The sequence below is a fragment of the Lithobates pipiens genome, unplaced genomic scaffold (assembly GCF_037356315.1).
Source record: "Lithobates pipiens isolate NorthernLeopardFrog02 unplaced genomic scaffold, aLitPip1_a1.2 Scaffold_28, whole genome shotgun sequence".
NCBI classification, from domain to species: domain Eukaryota; kingdom Metazoa; phylum Chordata; class Amphibia; order Anura; family Ranidae; genus Lithobates; species Lithobates pipiens.
The window spans coordinates 93607861-93620204 of record NW_027507789.1 but is presented as its reverse complement, the minus strand read 5'-3'; positions in this window follow the sequence as shown (position 1 = coordinate 93620204).

Here is a 12344-nt window from a genome sequence, read left to right as displayed (position 1 = left end):
TAAAGTAAGCTTTTAGGACATTAATCGGGAGACTTTGGAAGATATATAAGGCTTTTGGAAGGATCATCATCTTAATTACACTTATCCTACCGAACCATGTCAGTCTATGTGCGGGGTATCCTTTAAGATCTTGTTTAATTCTATTTAAGAGAGGGAGATAGTTATCCTGATATAAATCTGCTACTGATGTCGATAAGTATACTCCCAAATACTTTAGGCCCCTCTCTTTCCACACAAAGGGGAAGAGAGCTCTAAGTTCTCTTCTCTCCTTTGGGGAAGTATAGACATTTAGTATCTCCGTTTTCTCCCTATTTATCTTAAAATTCGAGACACTCCCGTATTCGTCTAACTCCTGCAGGATCCTAGGGAGAGACTGCTTAGGATTCGTTATATGAAGCATAATATCATCTGCAAATGCAGATATCTTATGCTCGTTCCCTAAGACCTTTATTCCTTCAATTTCATAATTCGCTCTTATAGATGCCAAAAGAGGTTCTAAAGAGAATATGAAAAGCAAAGGGGAAAGTGGGCATCCCTGACGTGTCCCATTATAGAGCCCAAAAGGATTTGACAGAGTTCCGTTCACCTGAATCTGAGCTGTGGGGTTGGAGTATAGAGCCTCTATCCACCTTAACATTCTTGGGCCAAAGCCAAATTTATGTAGTGTCCAGGCATGTACTGGCCATTGGGACTACAGGGAGTTTCCCGGTGGGCCGACGGCTCAGTGGGCCGGTTTCAGTGACAAAGTAATGGCTGCGCGGCTTGCCCCTCAACTTCACGCAGTGATGTGAGAAAGATGAGAGAAATACAGAGGAGAATAAGTGAAATAATAAAAGAGGTTAGTGAGGATTCCTTATGTTATGCTACTTATGTTTTTTTTTTCCATAATTGCTTATAGTTTTATATACTGTTTTTGTGCTTGTTTGAAAAATTAAAGTGGGCTGGTGTGGATGAAGTCCAGGGCCAAATTTTTTGTCCCAGTCCAGCCCTGGTAGTGTCTGCAGCATATATTCCCACTCTAACCTATCCAAGGCCTTTTCAGCGTCTACCGATAGAAAAAGGGAAGACTGCTTCCTCTTTTTAGCTTCATGCATTAAAAGGGTTGTCCTCAAAATATTGTCCCTCGCCTCCCTCCCTGGTACGAAACCTGCCTGATCTACTTCTATGCAGTCTGGCATATATTGTTTCAGTCTCTCCGCCAGGATCCTTGCATACATTTTTATATCCTCATTAATCAGAGAGATGGGTCTAAAGCTGGAACATAATGTTGGGTCTTTCCCTTCCTTTGCTAGTATAGTTATAAAGGCCCCCAGAGCTTCCTTACGTATCTCTCTTCCTCCCCCGATTGAATTCATATACTGATAGAAATAGGGTGTCAAAGGTCCCATAAACTTTTTAAAGTATAGTGACGTGTACCCATCGGGCCCTGGACTTTTCCCATTCTTGCTATCCTTAATTGCCCTCTCTATTTCCTCCTTAGAAATGTCCCTATCGAGTATACCAGCATCCTCCTCTTTTATCCTCGGTAGCTTTACCTTCCGAAGATATTGCTCAATTTTTCCCCTTCTATTTTGTTTATCCTTGGGGTCCTGACTGTCATTCACCTTATATAATAGCTGATAGTATTCTGAGAAGATGTTACTAATATCTCTTGTTGAATATTTCATTACTCCCTTCTTATCTTTAATTTTTGCAATATAATTATAGTTTCTTCTCGGTTTAATAACCCCTGCTAGAACTCTCCCCGGTTTGTTACCAAATTCATATTGCCTTTTGGCAGACTTCAGAAAGACCTGCCTAGTTTCCTGCTCTAATAGCTCTCTCAATACTTCCCGTTTTCCTGTTAATTCGACCATTATTTTATGGTCGTTTAATCCTTTATGTAACTGTTCCAACTCCTGGATTTCCTGTAGGATCAATAGTTTTCGCGCTATCCATATTTTCCTTCTTTTGGCTGCTTCCGCTATCAATCTCCCTCTCATATATACCTTATGAGTCTCCCACAAGACCGTTGGTGTAATATTCTCTACATTGTTTTCTTTAAAAAATAAATTCAGATCCTTTTCCAAAGCCTCAAATACTTTATGATCATGTAAGAGAGACTCATCCAACCTCCATAATCTTTGCCTATCCGGTATATCTTCTAAGTCCAGTGTGGCCATGACAGGAGCATGATCCGATAGGGTTATTGACTTCACTTCTACTTCCCTTAACCCCTCTAGGAGTTGATGATCTAAAAAAATATAATCAATTCTTGAATAAGAACAATGCACCTGAGAGTAATAAGTGAAGTCCTTCCCCCTTGGATGCACGATTCTCCATACCTCAACCAAGCAGCATGAATAGTGCACAGGGAAGGTGTCAGGGCTCTGCTCGCTCTTTGCAGGTGAATCTGCGTGCACCCATGCGCACACGCGCCGTCAGGCAGTCCAAGCATCGGCGCATGTGTGTGCGCCAGTATGCACCTCAGGCGCATGCACGTGCGTGGTGGCCGTGCGCGCACATGTGTGCGCTAGTGCGATTTGGAGCCAGTGGCCCTATTTAAAGGTGCATGTGTTCTGTGCTGTTTGTCTGCAGCTTGTACCTGAAACCCCTGCTACCTGTCCATCTGATTACCAATACTGACCCGGCTTACGTTTGACTCTGCTGATCTCTCCTGCCCTGATCCCGGCCTGCCTGACTCTGTTCGTGGACTGCCTATTTGCTGCTGAACCCTTTGCTAGCCAGTGACTGTGCCTTTGTCTGCCGTTCCTGCCTGATTGCCTATCTGTTTGACCCGGCTTGCCTGACCAACCCTCTGCTTGTACCAAGCGTTCTGAGTACATCCAGGATCTGCTGCTGCCGTTTCTGTGCCTCCTTCTATCCAGTTGCTGCTGATCCTCCTGCTCTGCCTACTTCTGCCAGTTCTGCCAGCTCTGCCAGCCTTCTCCAGCCTCAACCAGTTCCAGCAGTTCCAGCCATCTGGAGGACCATCTACACTGCCTACACCAGCTGCTGCATCCTGCTCAGACGCTCCTACCCCGCTGCGTTTACGGGACCACTGTCTTCATTCCAGTGGGCCAAGAACCAGAGTCATAAGAGAGGTCTTCTTCCATCAAGTCAGGCTCACCACCCAGGTACCTAACAGTACAAACAGCCATGACTGAGCCTGCGGAAGAAGCTTCTGCTATGAAGGAGATCTGCTCACATCTTGGGGCTCTCACTCAGGCCATGAAGTCTCTCCAGGAAGGATACACCAGATTGGAGGAACGGGTTCAACATCTTTCTGGTTCCAGTCCCACGGTCGCTATACCTCTTCCTGCTCAACCCACCTCCCAGCCTGCTGTTATTATGATTCCACCAGAACCGAGGGTGCCTATTCCTGAAAGATTCTCGGGAGACCGTTCTAAGTTCCAGGCCTTCCGCAATGCCTGCCAGCTGTATTTTGCCCTCCAGCCCAGGACTTTTTCTTTGGAAGCTACCAAGGTGGGATTTCCCTGTTGCAAGGGGAGCCTCAGACCTGGGCCCATCATCTCCAGGAAGGTGACAGTGCTCTGACTCAATCTCTTCCTTCCTTCTTTGAGGCCATGGCACAGCTGTATGATGACTCCCAACGAACTGCCACAGCTGAATCCGCCCTATCTGCGCTCCAGCAGGGCCGTAGAACAGCCGAGGACTATGTTACGGACTTCAGACGCTGGATCGCAGACACCCAGTGGAATGAGTCAGCTCTGAGGCATCAGTTCCACATGGGCCTCTCTGAAGGACTTAAAGATGAGCTTGCCCGTGTTGGTATCCCAGATTCCCTGGAAGGTCTGATCACACTCGCCATCCAAATTGACCGCCGACTCTGGGAACGCAGATCTGAACATTCCTCGTAACTCCATCTCCCTGCTTGGATGACTGCAAGAGCCCCTACTCCTGCTACCCACTACCTGCCTGTTCCACAGGGGGGTTCTGCCAGCTCTGCTCCTGTCACCGATGAGCCGATGCAGCTTGGACTTATGCGACCCACCTTATCGCTGGAAGAGCGTGCCCGTCGCCGGCAATTGAACTTGTGCCTCTACTGTGGTGGGTCCGGACATCACGTGAATAACTGCCCCGCTAAGACACATAAGTGCCTCTCCTCTGTGTCTGCCAGCCCTGTATCCTTGCCAGCCAACACCACCCACATTGCTCTCCCTCTCTCATTACAGCTCCAGGAAAAGACAGTCTCCATCAGCGCCATTATTGACTCTGGGGCTTGCAGTTGTTTTATTGATATCACCTTCACCAGTCTACACACCATACCCCTTCGGAGGAAGACCCATGGACTATCCGTTTTCCTGGCTGACGGTTCTCGCATTAGGTCGGGTCAGGTAACCCAGGAGACACTGACCTTGCTGGCAATTTCCCCTTTTCAGCACATGGAACTGTAAACCTTTGATGTGATCTCATCGCCCGTTTCCTGTGATCCTGGGCATACCTTGGCTTCAGGCTCATAACCCCACCATCAACTGGTCCACTGGGGAAGTGAAGTTTCAGTCCTCCTATTGTTTGGAACATTGCTTGCATGAAACATCTGACCGGCCCGCTGCACTTCTTTGCCTGGATTCTGATCAGGACTTATGTCAATCAGTGCCAGAACCGTATCACGAGTTCCTGGACGTCTTTAGCAAACGAGGAGTGGACTCCCTTCCTCCTCACCGACCATATGACTGTCCTATCGAACTCCTTCCGGGGGCTGAGATCCCGTTTGGACGCATTTTTCCCTTGTCAGAAAAAGAGCAGGAGGCCCTGAAAACCTACATTACGGAGAATCTGAAGAAGGGGTTCATCCGCCATTCTACCTCTCCCGCAGGCATCGGGATATTCTTTGTCACCAAGAAAGATCAGTCGCTCTGGCCCTGTGTGGATTACCGTGAACTGAACAAAATTACGGTCAAAAATCACTACCCTCTGCCCCTGGTACTGGAGCTCTTCCAGAAATTGAGATCAGCCACAATTTTTACCAAACTGGACTTGAGAGGGGCCTACAATCTGGTCCGCATACGGGCCGGAGAGGAGTGGAAGACAGCTTTCCGATTGGACACTATGAGGATCTAGTGATGCCCTTCGGTCTCTGTAACGCCCCTGCCACCTTTCAGCATCTCATAAATGATGTGTTTAGAGACTTTTTGGACATCTTTGTCATTGTCTACCTGGACGACATTTTGATCTTCTCTGGATCCCTGGAGCAACACCGAGGGCATGTGGGCAGAGTGCTGCTCCGTCTCCGCCAGCACTGATTGTATGCCAAGGCAGAGAAATGTAAATTTGAGCAGCAAAACATTCAGTTTCTCGGTCTCGAGATTTCCCCAGCAGGCATCAGAATGGATCCGCAGAAAGTATCCGCTGTCCTGGACTGGCCGGCACCCAACGACAAGAAAGGGATACAGAATTTCGTGGGCTTTGCAAACTTCTATAGGAAGTTTATTAAGGGGTTCTCTGCCATCATCACCCCCATCACTCAGCTGACCAAGCAGAATGTACGCTTCCACTGGGGCCCCAAGGCTCAGGAGGCCTTCGAGAAGCTCAAAGGTCTGTTCACCTCTGCTCCCATTCTCAGCCACCCTGACCCATCTCTGCCTTACATCTTTGAAGTTGATGCTTCTGAAGTGGCCGTGGGAGTGATGGTGTCCCAACATCAAGGCAGTAATGACCTGATGCACCCCGTAGGGTTCTTCTCCCGGAAACTCTCTCCTGCCGAATGGAACTACGACGTTGGGGACCGAGAGCTGCTTGCCATCAAGTCGGCATTGGAAGAGTGGAGGTAATTGTTGGAAGGTGCAGTCCATCCTGTGTTGATTTACACTGACCACAAGAACCTCGAATATTTAAGAACCGCCAAGTACCTGAAGCCCCGGCAGGCCCGCTGGGCCCTGTTCTTTTCCCGATTCTGCTTCCACAGAGAGAGATGGGCGGCACAGTGGTGTAGTGGTTAGCACTCTCACCTAGCAGTAAGAAGGTCACTGGTTCAAATCCCAACCATGACACTACCTGCCTGGAGTTTGCATGTTCTCCCTGTGCCTGCGTGGGTTTCCTCCGGGTACTCCGGTTTCCTCCCACAATCCAAAGACATGCAGGTAGGTTAATTGGCTTCTGTCCAAAATTCACCCTAGTATATGAATGGGGACCTTGGATTGTGGGCTCCTTGAGGATAGGGACTGATGTGGGTGTAGCAATGTACAGGGAAAGGGACCATTGTAGACACTCACTCAGGTTGAACTGGATGGACTGGTGTCTTTATTCAACCTAACTAACTATGAAACTATGAAACTATCACGTATCGCCCTGGCTCGAAGAATGTGAAACCGGATGCGCTTTCCCGCATGTATGACTGCTCCAAAGACTCTGCTGCTCCAGATGCTATTCTTCCTGCGAGCACTTTCTTGCTCGTACAACCGGATCTGCTGTCCCAGATCAGAGAGGCGTCTTTAAACTCTCCCTCTCCTCCAGGAATTACCTTGACAACCAGGGAGGGTCTGTTGTGGAAGCACAGTCAAGTCTTTGTTCCTAAGAGCATCTGAGTAAGAGTCCTTGCCCTTCTTCATGACCACTGTGACGGAACTGATCCCACACTCCGATTGAGTGTTTCCGTCTATATACCACATCCTAAGTCCTGGAATCTGGCTATAGGAACCCCCAAGCACTAGATGACACCAGGCTTGGAAGGCATCAGGAATGACCTTTATTTGAGATCTCACACAAAATATATATACAGTGGGGTGACTAAAACCTAACCTAATTAGCATGAGCTAATTATCTAATCAACACTCAGACTAGTTTGACTGAAGGGATAAGACATTTCGGCTCCTAGCTCACAATTCAATAAACATTACTATAAACATAAACAAAGTTTATGTATTAATTAGCACAAACAACAACGTTTGGAATGTCCTTACAAGCCAGGCTAGACTCATTTACACAAGAGACAGGTGTCTGGAGTTAATGACATTAGCTTCTGACAGTGTGTGTCCCTACAGCATGAGACAACACACATTATATATACATATATACAGCATTGAATCTGACTAGCACAGATTATAGTGGGGTTTTCATTGACCCTGTGCCCCTTAAAATCCAGGGCCCATAATCAATCGGCAAGAGGCTCGCACTCAGTCTCAAAAAGCCTGTGTCCCGGCTAGGTCTGTCACACATCTCCCCTTTCGGCAGGAGACTAACACAGGAGGAGACCCCAGACGGGTTGACTCTGAAGTTAGTCAGGGGTTCCAGTCCTCTAATGCTGGTATCCACACAGTACCCCAAATAAAGTGTCCCAAACAAAGTATTCCTCACACAGCCAACCTCTGCCTCTCTCAGAGAACATGCTTGATGCTGGGGAGAGGTGTGGGCCGGTCCTTCCCCCTGGAGTCCCTTTAGCCACAGGAGAGAAGACAGGGTGGTTGGGCTTAGTCCGTCATGCTGTTGGGCATCTGGGCCTACTGCCCAGAATCCCTGGGGTATACAGGGGAAGACTGAAGTCCCATCCACCTTTACAGGAAATCTGTCCTCTGTTTGTTGTGGGCAGAGGCCAGCAGCGCTCTGTTCCGTTGCCAGCATTTGAGCGGGTTGTAGGAGCTTCCCTACATCATCTGCTCTAGCTAACTGTTGCCGGTGCTGGGCAGAGGTTGGTAGCACTCTGCCCGGTTGCCAGCACTTCTGCTGGTTTTCTGTTAGTGGAGAATAGACATGTGCAGAGTGAAATATTTTGTTTCGTTATTTCTTTTTCGTCTGAAAACTAAATTTATTTAGTTACTCCCGAAATTCATTTTTATTTATTTAGTTTTTCGTTGAAAAATTGCATTCGCCCGAAAATCCACATGAATTAGTCGAATCTGTCTTTGAAGGCTTATGGTGTCTGTCGAATGGATAAAGAAGATTCGACGGAGCTGCTAAACTCTATATAGCCTATAGGCGGAGCATTTGATTCCTGAAATGTATGATTGCAGTGTTGCGACGATCCCGTCGAATATTATTATAAACGCGTATGTTTTAAGTAGCTTTGTCGAATCTGCGTCGTTCATGTCGAATGAATACTCTACGTGCGTCTCCGCCCCAGTGTCCAGGTGGTCAGTGTCCAATTGACAGACTGAGGACGGAGATCGAAAATGGCGGCGACAGATGACAATATCTGCTCAGAGGCATCACAGGAGGAGGAAGTCCCTGGGCCCAGGTGGTCAGTGTCCAATTGACAGACTGAGGACGGAGATCGAAAATGGCGGCGACAGATGACAATATCTGCTCAGAGGCATCACAGGAGGAGGAAGTCCCTGGGCCATCTACTGTGGCAGCAGGGACAAGAAAACCACAGGGCAGGAGGGGGAAACAAGCTGCATCCAGAAGGAAGCGGAACATTACCTGGACTCATATTGAGTCCCAGGACCTTATAAGGGAAACGCTTCCTTGCTGGATGCAGCTGTGTGGCCCCCGCTCCAGGGAGACCACGCCTGAGTGGAAGAGGCCGAAGTGGGAGGAAATCGCCAGGAAGGTGGAGGAGATGTACCACCACCAGCGTGACCCGACTGCCTACCATAAAAAATTCAGCGACCTAAAACGGTAAGTATCGTGTCTGATTTATTTAAAAAAAAATTTTTACATTTTAACCACTTCAGCCCCGGATGATTTGGCTGCCAAATTACAGTGGCAATTTTTGCGATTCGGCACTGTGTCGCTTTAACTGAAAATTGCGCGGTCGTGCGACGTGGCTCCCAAATAAAATTGGCCTTTTTTCCCCTCAAATAAAGCTTTCTTTTTTTCTTTTTTTTTGTCTTTTTGCTATATAAAAAAAATATTTAAAAAAAATGTTTTCCTCAGTTTAGGCTGATACATATTCTTCTACATATTTTTGGTAAAAAAAAAATCCCAATTAGGGATTATTGATTGGTTTGCGCAAAAGTTATAGCGTGTACAAAATAGGGGGTAGTTTTATGGCATTTTTATTAATTATTTTTTTTTTTACTAGTAATGGTGGCGATCAGCGATTTGTATTGTGACTGCGATAATATGGCGGACACATCGGACATTTTTGGGACCATTATCATTTATACAGCAATCACTGCTATATAAATGCAGTGATTCCTGTGTAAATGACACTGGCAGGGGGTGGCAGTGTAGGGGTTAAGTCTGTTCTAGGGCCGTGTTACTAACTTTGCGGGACGTGGCTGTGTGTTAGTGACTGAACACTGATCTCTGCTCCAATCACATGGAGCAGAGATCAGTGTCACTTGTTGCTAGGCAGAATGGGGAGATGCTGTTTACAATGGCATCTCCCCATTCATCCGCCCAGTGAGACGATCGTGGGTATCCCCACAGCGATGGAGCCCGCGGGACCCCCGACCAGACTCATGGGGGTCCCGACTGGCGGCACACACGCGATGGCAGGGTGGCATATAGAAATGGACGTACCTGTACGCTAATATGCCTGCCCGTGCCATTCTGCCGATGTACATTGTCGTGCGCCGGTCGGGAAGTGGTTAACTGACGATTGCACGCTCCTGCGATGTACTACCCAAATTAAATGTATGCCCTTTTCCCGCCACATATAGAGCTTTTATTGGTGGCATTAGATCACCACACTGGGTTTTACATATTTTGTTATTGAAAAAAAGAGTTAAATCTAAAAAAATAAATTAAACAAAAAATGTTGTTATGGTGGCTGGACTTAACCAGCTTGCGGACCTGCCACCATATGTGGACGGGTCCAAATCCACAAGTGGTTAATGCAAAAGAAACAAGAAAGGAAATTTACACCATACACAGTTCACACAAGCGCCTAATTAGAAAGGTGGACTGGACAGTGGACATCTATATTCATATTTATTTACTCAGCACAATCCCAATCCTGTCTTTTATATTTTATTATGCACCAAAAAAGCATACGTTTTTCTTAAAATGAATTTGGTTAATAAAAAAATTTGAAAATCTTGGGCTAAATGAAAACAAATGTGCCTAATCCAAAAATTCCATTTGCATTTCATACTACGGGTTCATTCTACAATTGTTTCATGTGTTGATGTCATTTTCAGATTACAATTGTAGTTTAATTACGGAACCCGTTTCTCTTCTCTTTTTGTTTTGCAGCTCCATTGCACGTAAACGCAGGCAGTCGGGGGGGGGGGGGGGGCGGGCAGAGGGAAGCAGGTGCCTCTCCTCCCCCATGAGGGCATAGGGGAGGAGATAGAGCAGCTCCTGTCTCATCAAGGTTGGTGTCAGCATTCCATTGTGCAGAACGGTTTTTTGTTTGTCAAGCATCGGACATTTACCATGTTGTGTTTGATTTTATTTAACCACTTTCAGACCGGACCAATTTGCTGGTCAAAGACCAGACCACTTTTTGCGATTCGGCACTGCGTCGCTTTAACTGACAATTGCGCGGTCGTGCGACGTGGCTCCCAAACAAAATTAACGTCCTTTTTTTCCCACAAATAGAGCTTTCTTTTGGTGGTATTTGATCACCCCTGCGGTTTTTATTTTTTGCGCTATAAACAAAAATAGAGCGATAATTTTGAAAAAAACGCATTATTTTGTACTTTTTGTAATAATAAATATCCCCCAAAAATATATAAAAAAACATTTTTTTCCCTCAGTTTAGGCCGATACGTATTCTTCTACATATTTTTGGTAAAAAAAATTGCAATAAGCGATTATTGATTGGTTTGCGCAAAAGTTATAGCGTTTACAAAATAGGGATAGTTTTATTTTTTTTTTATTATTTTTTTTTTTACTAGTAATGGCGGCGATCTGCGATTTTTATTGTGACTGCGACATTGTGGGGGACCCATCGGACATTTTTGACACATTTTTGGGACCATTGTCATTTATACAGTAATCACTGCTATATAAATGCAGTGATTCCTGTGTAAATGACACTGGCAGTGAAAGGGTTAACCAGTGGGTGGCAGTGTAGGGGTTAAGTGTTCCTAGGGGTGTGTTACTAACTGTGGGGGGGGTTGGGCTTTCATTTAGTGTACACTGATCACATGGAGCAGAGATCAGCGTCACTAGTTGCTAGGCAGAATGGAAAAATGTTGTTTATACAGCATTTCCTCCATTCGGCCGCTCCGTGAGACGATCGCGGGGATGCCCGCGGCGATCGAGTCCGCGGGTCCCGCGACCGGACTCACGGGGGTCCCGACCAGGGCGGGAGCGCGCCGCCGGCGGCGCGCTCCCGATGGCACGGCGGCAACGAATATTGGACGTACATGTACGCCAATATGCCTGCCCGTGCCATTCTGTCGACGTACATCGTCGTGCGCTGGTCGGGAAGTGGTTAAAGATCGTATCCAGGAGCACCGCCGGAAGCGGAGGGCGTAGGAGGAGGAGTCCTCAGCATCAACATCCAGTAAGTACTGTAGTAGTGACACTAATACAGTGGGTCCTTTTCCATTTGTCCAGCCTTCCATTGTCGATTCCAATGTCATTGCTTCTCGCTCAAGCAGTGACAGGTAGAGCCTCTATGATGTTCTGTCAGGTAACGCAAGCGATTGAGGAAAGCCCGGAGCGAAAAGAAATAAAATGAAGAAATAGCGTAGGGCTGGGCATGACAGTGTTAACAGGGTGCAGAAGTGCGAGGGCTTGCATGATTGGAGGAGCTTGGGGAGGAGGGGACAGGAGAGTAAAAAGGAGCTGGCCCCTCCCCCAGGCATCAGTTCAGCGTACAGGAGCAAGCTTGGAGGAGCCTGGAAGAGCCTTTCTGCGACACGGAGGGCAGGCTGGCGGCGAGACGAGAGAGGGGGGGCGGTCGAGGTGATCGGGCGACATGTGCTTGGGTCCACACATATGGGCAGAACAGTGCCGCTGGAGCCCCTCTCACGGGTTTTTTCCCCATAGACGACTCGGGACTGGATGGGTGCTGCTCCCGGTACACGGCACTCGGCGGCGGGGGGGGCTTCGGGAACAGTGTGGTGCACGGCGGTGTGGGAGCCCTCGGTTCGGCTCTCTGGCGGGGTGGTGGCGGGGGCGGAGCTCTGGTGGAGATCATGGCCGGCGGCCGTTCGCTCTCCAGAGGCCGACACGCGGTTTACACGCCCCCCCCCTATCCGCATTGCACACGGCATTCGGCGACGGGGGGGCTTCGGGACCAGTGTGGTGCACAGCGGTGTGGGCGCCCTCGGTTCGGCTCTCCGGGAGCACGTGGGCTCCGCCGCTGGCGGGGAGGTGGCGGGGGCGGAGCTCTGGTGGAGATCAGGGCCGGCGGCCGTTCGCTCTCCAGAGGCCGACACGCGGTTTACACGCCCCCCCCCGCATTGCACACGGCTGGGGGATCCTTACCCCCCCTACGGCATTCGGCGACGGGGGGGGCTCCGGGGTCAGTGGAGTGCACAGCGCTACACCAGAGCACGTGG